General features: G+C 39.1%; 1 non-coding gene across 1 annotated transcript; it reads right to left on the reverse strand.

The window, feature by feature from the left end:
- Positions 1-342: 342 nt before the first annotated feature.
- Positions 343-417, reverse strand: Trnal-uaa (transfer RNA leucine (anticodon UAA)). Its single transcript has one exon. It is a non-coding gene; the product is annotated as a tRNA-Leu (tRNA).
- Positions 418-9648: the final 9231 nt, after the last annotated feature.

Consider the following 9648-nt stretch of genomic DNA (forward strand, 5'->3'; position numbering starts at 1 on the left):
ACTTAATTGAGCACTGAGCCTTTAACTGTAAATGTTAATCGACGTTTCTTTATGTAAAAATAATCACTAATTTTTTGGTTCAAACATGGAGTTACGGCCTTTCATTTATACTGATATCATCCCTAATATACAGGGTGATTCAAAAAGAATACCACAACTTTAAAAATGTGTATTTAATGAAAGAAACATAATATAACCTTCAGTTATACATCATTACGAAGAGTATTTAAAAAGGTTTCTTTTTCACTCAAAAACAAGTTCAGAGATGAAATGATAATTAAATAGACACCCTAGCTGCAAGCAGGCGTTGATACACTTCATTGGGGACATGTTGAAAATGTGTGCCCCGACCGGGACTCGAACCCGGGATCTCCTGCTTTTATGGCAGACGCTCTATCCATCTGAGCCACCGCGAGCACAGAGGCTAGTGCGTCTGCAGGGACTTATCCCTTGCACGCTCCCCGTGAGATCCACATTCCCAACATGTCCACAACACTACATTCGTAGTGCGCCTAATAGATGTTTGCCCATCATACTCATTACTCGTGGCAGATTAATCTACCAAGTCCCGTACGAGTTCGGGCATAGCGTGTGCGTTCGCACAAGAAGGTCAAAGGCCGGGAACCCATATTTTTTTTAACTATATATATATATATATATATATATATATATATATATATATATATATATATATATGACGGTAATATCTGTTCCCGAAAGAACAGTTACCGTTAACGGTAACTGTTCTTTCGGGAACAGATATTACCGTCATATATATATATAGTTAACGGTAACTGTTCTTTCGGGAACAGATATTACCGTCATATATATATATATAGTTAAAAAAAATATGGGTTCCCGGCCTTTGACCTTCTTGTGCGAACGCACACGCTATGCCCGAACTCGTACGGGACTTGGTAGATTAATCTGCCACGTGTAATGAGTATGATGGGCAAACATCTATTAGGCGCACTACGAATGTAGTGTTGTGGACATGTTGGGAATGTGGATCTCACGGGGAGCGTGCAAGGGATAAGTCCCTGCAGACGCACTATCCTCTGTGCTCGCGGTGGCTCAGATGGATAGAGCGTCTGCCATGTAAGCAGGAGATCCCGGGTTCGAGTCCCGGTCGGGGCACACATTTTCAACATGTCCCCAATGAAGTGTATCAACGCCTGCTTGCAGCTAGGGTGTCTATTTAATTATCATTTCATTTCTAGCAAAGCTGCATGGTCATCCACGGTAACTGTTCTTTCGGGAACAGATATTACAGTCATATATATATATATATATATATATATATATATATATAGTTAAAAAAAAGTTCAGAGATGTTCAATATGGCCCCCTCCAAAGACACGAGCAATATCAACCCGATACTCCAACTCGTTCCACACTCTCTGTAGCATATCAGGCGTAACAGTTTGGATAGCTGCTGTTATTTCTCGTTTCAAATCATCAATGGTGGCTGGGAGAGGTGGCCGAAACACCATATCCTTAACATACCCCCATAAGAAAAAATCGCAGGGGGTAAGATCACGGGCTGCCTGGCGGCCGATCCATCGCCTCGGGTAGTTGACGTTCAGGTTTCATAACTAACCTTTTTCGTAGGACTCTCCATACAGTTGATTGTGGAATTTGCAGCTCTCTGCTAGCTCTGCGAGTCGATTTTCCTGGGCTGCGAACAAATGCTTGCTGGATGCGTGCTACATTTTCATCACTCGTTCTCGGCCGTCCAGAACTTTTCCCTTTGCACAAACACCCATTCTCTGTAAACTGTTTATACCAACGTTTAATACACCACCTATCAGGAGGTTTAACACCATACTTCGTTCGAAATGCACGCTGAACAACTGTCGTCGATTCACTTCTGCCGTACTCAATAACACAAAAAGCTTTCTGTTGAGCGGTCGCCATCTTAGCATCAACTGACGCTGACGCCTAGTCAACAGCGCCTCAAGCGAACAAATGTACAACTAAATGAAACTTTATAGCTCCCTTAATTCGCCGACAGATAGTGCTTAGCTCTGCCTTTTGTCGTTGCAGAGTTTTAAATTCCTAAAGTTGTGGTATTCTTTTTGAATCACCCTGTATTATTAACAGGTTTCGTAACGAAATGCGACTGAGTCTTGCTGTATGAACGGTAATAGCAGACTTGGGCGAAGTTTTGTAGTCACCTTTATGGGTATCTCACCGAGAAAACTATGACTTGTGGTATTGCTTAAAACGTGCGTATCATTTGATAAAAATGTATCCAATTGCCGGTGCGAATCAAATTAGCGCACTTGAGATATTCCAAGTCTTTATGGTCGCGAAAATACGTAGGTAAGCCAGTTGTACCTAGAGTATAATGTTTCGTTTCTTACATATTTTACATCTGTAGAGAACTTTCGCCAATTTAACTCGACCGGTTCTTATTACGATGAATTAAACTGCGGATCGCTCATAAAACAATTAAAATAGATCACTAATATACTGCATATGTAATTCTATTTCAAAGTATGTACATTTCTTTACTGTGTCATTCTTTTTCATTTAGCCCAACGAGACGTACGTATTATTACTGAACAGCTCATAAAAATTAAAAGGGAACGATATGTATTGGAAATTAACTGCAAAATTGAAGATAAAATATGAATCAAGGAAATAATACAGTAAATAATTTCTTGTGAAGACATGATTGTTAGCTGCCACAAAACAAGGTAAGATAATACACGACTAACTGAACCAAGTCAGCTTTCTAAATTTGGAAAATTTATTTATTTGAGTCTTTAAATGTAGAAAAATAAGTCAATGGTAAAATTCGTAATTATTGAGTCATTTTGTAGATTTGGTAAAAGAAGGCGGGAAGGTGGTGGATAGTCAAACGTGCGCAGCTTGTATCGGCTATTAGCATTTGTCTTTCAAAAAAGTAAATTTAGTGCTGAGCTGCGAGCAAATACCGTGTACAATGCGGCATTACGACCAACAATAGTTTCTACCAACTATTTTGAATAGTAATATAGTTATAACGAGAAAACAACGAAACAGATAAGTAAATACTCTTCAAACGCTTTAAACATCACATCAAATACTCTTCAGTTTTACGTATTTTACCATGTTTTTTGTTTTCCCAAATTTACGTATTTTTCAGCAATTTTCATAATTTTACCTGTTTTACCTGTTTTATAACTGGAGGCAAACTGGACCTGCTTTACGCAAGGAGAGGTTGTAGGATATGTCTGTTTAATAATATCAAATTACCGTAAGGGGTGCCACTCTAGGTCTGTTTGTTAATGACAATTCAGTATTTCGTGGTAGCAGCAGAGAAAACGCCCAGGCAGATATGTAAGTATTGACATTCCTGCACAAGATCTGACACATAGGACATCCGCATCTGAGACGCATGATAATTAATTTGAGATGATCCACTTCAGTTGTACTAATATTTATTCAAACCACGGCTGGTTTTGGGATATGAAAATCCCATTTATAAGATATATGAAGTTATTGCTTTTGCTAAAATCCCGAAACCGGTCTTGGTTTCAATAAATATTACTACAACTGAAGCGGATCTGTCTAAATTAATTATTTTCATTCTTCTCAAATTTTATGTCTTATTTTATATTTTTCACATTTTCTCCCATTTTACGTATTTTTTACCCATTTTCGTATTTTTACGTTACACAGGATCCAACCCACTGGACTGACGGCGCAATGACGTCATAATACTTTCAACCAATCACAGTGCAGCATGGGTCAAAATTTATTTATCATTGCATTATTGGTATGCGTGTGACGTAACAATTTGTGTTAGAACGAACATGCTGGTAGAAATACTGAAGTAACATCATATAAGTGATGTCATATCAAATTCCATAATTACTACCGAATTCTAAGCAGTGATAATCTATCTACAACAAATTACACACTGCTATAGATAAATCACTGCTTCATTAACAGATTGTAGAAAAATTCTGTATCTTCCAACCAAAAATGCTGTATGTATAGCACCTCAAAAGAGGTGAGCAGTACCTGCTACAACTCCAACGAAAAGCATGTTGCCTGCAGGACAGGCCTCCCATCTCACTCCGACGTGGTGGGGCTATAGCTGCGAACTATGATGCTCGGAGTGTGATCATGGAAACAGCAATTGTCAAGAAGTCTTCGTTATAGTAGGTGTAGTTCCCTCCGGCCTGGTGGCTAACACTGCTCTTACATTAGTTCTGACCGAAGGAGTGCTGTCCACGGAAATAATGGCAAACAGATCTCAACACAGTGTCGCAAATATCAAAGATTGTCACGAATACACACCTAGATTACGAGGAACTCCCTCTGCTTGCCCCTCCGCCCCCCATCCCCTCCCCGAGCAGTCCCTGGATTAAGACGGGTGTGTAAGTCCTCTTGAGTGGTGACAGCCACCGAGTCACGAATGGGAGAACTCCACACCTCTGCCCAACACAACGGCAGATTCTCGCCAGGCAAGGTAGAGCTATTTAGATTGTTTAAACAATATGTATCTGTAATCACCGACAAGAGTGATTTAGTGGCTCGCACCAAAGACAGTTATCCAGGGAGAGGGTACACCACCTAAGCAAGGCAGCCATGACTCACAAACACTTACACACTCACCAGGCTGGCCGGAGTGGCCGAGCGGTTCTGGGCGCTGCAGTCTCGAGCCGAGCGACCGCTCCGGTCGCAGGTTCGAATCCTGCCTCGGGCATGGATGGGTGTGCTGTCCTTAGGTTAGTTAGGTTTAATTAGTTCTAAGCTGTAGGCGACTGATGACCTCAGAAGTTAAGTCGCATAGTGCTCAGAGCCATTGAACCACACTCACCAGAGGAAATCTGTGGGCGCCTTTGCAGATAAACGTTAAGTTCCAAACACTGCCCTGGCCCCGAGTCCCCTCCACCGCCCCCCCCCCCCATTCTCTTCCTCACTGGACCACCCAGGCAAACCAGTCGTAACTCTGAGACGGCTACATGTTCGCTAGAGGATATATATGGACGCCTTTGCAGAAAAACGTTGATGGTATCAGCGCGAAGCATTCGCTCTTCACCTCTCGTTCTCTTTGGACCAATCAGAAACATGCTCCCCTCCCATCAATCATGCCTTTAAAACCAGCTTGGTCTATCTAGTTTTCAGACAAGTAGGGCTCCCAGGTGGCATAAGACACGTAATTACGATATCAAACAAGAAACTCTACAGTATTATAAGTATATGCAAGATAACTGCAGGTCTCATATATCAATTGCAGGAAAATCCTGTATGGACATTGCTATTAACATAATTTCGACAGATAATTAAAATTCCAAAGACATACACTTAATAGCTAGGTCACTGCAGCTTTAAAAAAATTATAGATGCGATAATGTATCCATACGTTAAGAAAGAGTATTGCGGACAATACTGGTGCTACTGACATATCCCCCACTACACTCAGACCATACCAGACACATAGGGGAATAAATTTCGAGACAAAACAGTATCCTGGAACTAAATCTATGGTGGGCTATATCTGAGCGTGTTCCCAAATATGTTACATCTTGTAATATTACAGCGCGACGTCAATATAATACCCATAAATAGAAGCGAAATAATCGAAAACAAACTACAACGTAAAACACATACTAGTAACGGAGTGGTGGCAAAGCAGTGATAAATAACTCGGGACCCATGTCACACTGTAATTACGTGAGAGCGTAATGATGCAGACGTTATGTCGGGGCAGGTAGAGTGGATCTTGCATAACATGACAAAATATGTATTATTGTGGAAAATTGAGTAAACCTATGAAATTTAGTTAAAAAATAAGTAAAATTGAGGAAGATGAGGAAATTACGGAAAAATTAATAGAATTTGGGAAATGTGAGAGTAGTTACATAACTAACTGGGTTTAGTCTCTGCTAGTGCGTCGAATGACGCTATATTAAATTGTTATTAAATAGTAAAACTCAAGTGGCGTAGTTCTTACGTAATGAATTAGACACAGTACTAAGGAGGAGAGGTAAATATAAAACATAAAAAGTGACAAAATTCAGGTTCAGTTCCGGAGTTGGTGACCGACGTAGAGTCACTGTATTTGTTTGTTGTGTACATGAATGTAAATTCGGACAAACGAGAAAACCATGAGATCCGTGAATGCGGTACTTGCACGTACGACCAGAGCTATGAAAACAGAAAATAATATACACAAAGAGCGATACCTGGAAAAAGACGTTCTCATTGCTATAACCCTAGTAGAAGATCTGTAATAGTGACCCATATTTTTATTCCACATGGGTTTAAATTTTTTGAAGCTACGTACATCACGCGTGGTGTTTAATGGGCAGTAATTTTCGAACTGTTTCCTTTTGGTTTTTAGTTTGTAAACATTACTTTTTCACGCCCCATAACTCTGATCGTAGGTGTCTCACAAATATGAAAGCATGCTTGCCTAACTATACTGGTGAACGTCAATAGAATATTAACATAAATGTTTGAGTGTTGTTTTTAACTCCCATGACAAACTGCATGAGTCCTTCGACCAAAGTATAGTAAGCGTCTTTTTACAAAGGGCCAAATCGATGAAAATTGCACTTTGAAGGTCTACAACAAATTTCTACGTAAGTCACAAGTAACTCGAAACTGAACGGTTGTAAGTCGTTGGTTTTACCAGTTTTCAGGTGAATTACTTTTAAATGGTATATTCAAAATCGTGCTTCATTGTTCAGGAAAAGCTATGTATTCACTATCATTTCAAACGTTAAAGTTTAGGAAGCATTTCGGTTCCTTTAAAAAAAGAACACATCAACGATGTCCGATTTCAATTTTCCACGCTAACATTTTTTCTTGATCTTTTCACAGCCATAGCGTGGCTCGTGTAAACGCTCCCGGCCCGGAAATGTATTGTCGTAGACATTGCTAGGCAACTGTATTTGGCAATGTTGCCGTGAATTTGGCTGCAATACACGAACAACACTGGACAGGAAAGGGATAACACTGATCGTTGTTGTTGTTGTCGTCTTCAGTCCAGAGACTAGTTTGATGCAGTTCTCCGTGCTACTATATCCTGTGCAAGCTTCATCTCCCAGTACGTACTGCAGCCTACATCCTTCTGAATCTGCTTAGCGTATTCATCTCTTGGTCTCCCTCTACGATTTTTACCCTCCACATTGCCCTCCAATACTAAACTGGTGATCCCTTGATGCCTCAGAACATGTCCTACCAACCGATCCCTTCTTCTAGTCAAGTTGTGCCACAAACTCCTCTTCTCCCCAATCCTATTCAATACCTCCTCATTAGTTGTGTGATCTACCCATCTAATCTTCAGCATTCTTCTCTAGCACCACATTTCGAAAGCTTCTATTCTCTTCTTGTCCAAACTACTTATCGACCATGTTTCACTTCCATACAAATACTTTCAGAAACGACTTCCTGACACTTCAATCTATACTCGATGTTAACAAATTTCTCTTCTTCAGAAACGCTTTCCTTTCCATTGCCAGTCTACATTTTATATCCTCTCTACTTCGACCATCATCAGTTATTTTGCTCCCCAAATAGCAAAACTCCTTTACTACTTTAAGTGTTTTATTTCCTAATCCAATTCCCTCAGCATCACCCGATTTAATTCGACTACATTCCATTATCCTCGTTTTGCTTTTGTTGATGTTCATCTTATATCCTCCCCTCAAGACACTGTCCATTCCGTTCAACTACTCTTCCAAGTCCTTTGCTGTCTCTGACAGACTTACAATGTCATCGGCGAACCTTAATGTTTTTGTTTCTTCTCCATGGATTTTAGTACCCACTCCGTATTTTTCTTTTGTTTCGTGCTTGCTCAATATGCAGATTGAATTACATCGGGGAGAGGCTACAACCCTGTCTCACTCCCTTCCCAACCACTGCTTCCCTTTCATGTTCCTCGACTCTTATAACTGCCATCTGGCGTCTGTACAAATTGTATATTTTATGGTCTGCATAATCATACCTTCATGTGGTGAATCGATAAAGAAGACTGCAAGTGCTCGAAAAAGAACTGTTGCGCCAAAACTATAATAATAGGAAGTAATCATATTTTTTTCTGTTTGCTTGTGACAGAATCTTCACAACTGCAATGCAATATATGGAAACCATATTACAAACACAGAGTTTAAAGTTCAGATCACTTTTTTTGACGAAGCATACTTTAAACTAACAAGCATAAAATAAATTATGGACCACAAACGTAGTTCCAGGATATGGCAGATGTAAATGTTCCGATAGCAACTAAAAGTCCAGCATTATCGACGTGTATATGTGAATTAAGCTGCACATAGCTTCTTGTCTCTCTCCAAGCGCTATGTGAGTATACCCCCTATATATGACTTCAAAAGAGGAAAATAGTTTTATTGGTAATTATGATATTGCATATCATTATTATCATTGCCAAATGGATTACATACAAGCATTATAAAATTGTGTATTGAATAAAGTATACATTATAAAATAACTTCATTAATCACAAAGATAAAGTAATTTTAAAGGTGACAATACTTGACATGATTTTTCGTAACGACGACAGATTCTGGGTCGTGATAGAAGGAAAAACAGGATTTAATCTTTAAAACATCTAGAACTAGCGCAATTCACGTATCAAAGAGGCTATACCGCAGAACTTAATGTCATCTGTTTGATATTGCTCCTTTCTTTTTGCAGCGTAAATCTTCATATCTGCCTTTCTTTTGTGACAGATAGCGACGCATTCGCACTTTAAGATCTTGTGTTGCCCTAAACGTAATTCTAACTCTATATTATTAAAATATGTTCTGTAATTTTTCTGACCGACTTCTAATTGTTATTCTGCTTTGATTTCACATGTAGAGAATGAGAGCATGAAATGGTGGGAGCTCAAAAATTTTCTTCAGGCACCTGTCAACAGCATCCATATATTTGGAGAAATGCACTGTGTCGTCTTACAATATATTTATTCATTACTCATGCTCCTTCTTTTTAGTAATTTTAACTCTTCAGAAGATTCAGCATTACATATCTTAAAGAAAAGTTTTCACCAAAAGCGTGATCATTTTTTGTTATCATGTGGCGTTGTAGTATCACTGAAGTTTGCATAGTGTCATGTGATTTTTATGTTACATATTACTGTATGCAGTTTCTCATTTGGTTACACTATTTGTATCCTAGAAAGTCTGATGTGGATTTAATATTAGAGTTGTTTTGCTGCTGCTAGTCTGATTCCTAAATAAATAGCGAGTATCCTATTTGAAGTTGTCACAATAGATATTTTTCATAAGTACACTTGATTATTTCCGGCTAATAATTCTCATGAAAAAGTAATTTATGTTGAGATTCGCAGCTGTATTTTTCGTGAAGGTGTCCTTGACCGAAACTGGTAGTGAATAAATATATTGTAACGCAGCACTGTGTTTATCATACATTTCTCCAGCTAGGAGTTTAAGTAGTACTATAACACATTTTACGTACTTTACATATCATCTACATCTATATACATACTTCTCAAACCCTCGAATGGCGCGTGGTGGAGAGTACCCCGAACGACTTTTTTTCAATTAGTTTACTGTTTCACACACAAACAGAGAGAGGAATAAACGACCGTCTATATACTCGAGAATGAGCCCTAATGTCTCTAATATTATCTTCATAGTCCTTACGCAAAATGGACATTCCCGG

Source organism: Schistocerca nitens, chromosome 1 (genome assembly GCF_023898315.1).
Source record: "Schistocerca nitens isolate TAMUIC-IGC-003100 chromosome 1, iqSchNite1.1, whole genome shotgun sequence".
Lineage (NCBI taxonomy): Eukaryota > Metazoa > Arthropoda > Insecta > Orthoptera > Acrididae > Schistocerca > Schistocerca nitens.